The sequence below is a fragment of the Triticum aestivum genome, chromosome 6B (assembly GCF_018294505.1).
Source record: "Triticum aestivum cultivar Chinese Spring chromosome 6B, IWGSC CS RefSeq v2.1, whole genome shotgun sequence".
Lineage (NCBI taxonomy): Eukaryota > Viridiplantae > Streptophyta > Magnoliopsida > Poales > Poaceae > Triticum > Triticum aestivum.
This window is the reverse complement of record NC_057810.1, coordinates 441,326,663-441,327,376: the sequence shown is the minus strand read 5'-3', so window position 1 is coordinate 441,327,376 and position 714 is coordinate 441,326,663. Positions and strand designations below refer to the sequence as shown.

General features: G+C 67.9%; 1 protein-coding gene across 1 annotated transcript in view; it reads right to left on the bottom strand.

Annotated features, from left to right (window-relative positions):
• Positions 1-714, bottom strand: part of LOC123139252 (uncharacterized) — a 5,973-nt gene that overhangs the window by 2,045 nt on the left and 3,214 nt on the right. The gene's annotated exons all lie outside the window — the stretch shown is intronic.

Below are 714 nucleotides of genomic sequence, written 5' to 3'. Positions count from 1 at the left end.
GTCTATCGGGGCTGATGTGGCGAAGACTAGGCCTAGTCAGTGTTTGACTTGCTGAGGTGGACGGGGGCCCACCTGTAAGCCACACGTCTTATCTCTTCCCCTTCCTCCCCACATATTTCTCTCCCTCACGACCGGCACACTCCGGCGAGACGTACCCAGCCTTCCCCACAGCGTCGCTCCTCCCTCCGTTCGGCTCACTTGTCGTGCCAGAGGCCGCCGCCCATCCTGTCCCGGGCTAAGGCACAGACCGCCGTCGCGGTTGCCGACCGCGGTCGAGCCCGAGGCCGCCGCCCGTCCTGCCCCTGGTCGAGGCAGAGGCCGCCGTTGCCGGCCGCGGTCGAGCCCGAGGCTGCCGTCCATCCCGCTCCCGGAGAAGGCAGAGGCCTCGCCGGCGCGAGTGCTTGACCATGCCTAATCGAAGGAAGAGAGAGAAAAGGAGGGCAAAGTTGGCCGACGGCGTGGCCTAGAGGCGTCGACGTGCTGCTGCGGTGGTGGGTGGTCGGCCGGTGGCGGGGCATCACTGGAATCTAGATCGATGGATCCATGTCAGGTTGTAGCAGAGGAAGGCAGAGGCAGCGGTGTTGGGGTGCGGGTGCGGGCGCGGGGCGGCGGCGTTGCAGGCGCGAACGGGGGATGGCGGCGGGCGGGGGCGACGGCGCTGTTGGTGCGGACGCGGGATGGCATTGCTACAGGCGCAGATCAGCGGCGCGCAGA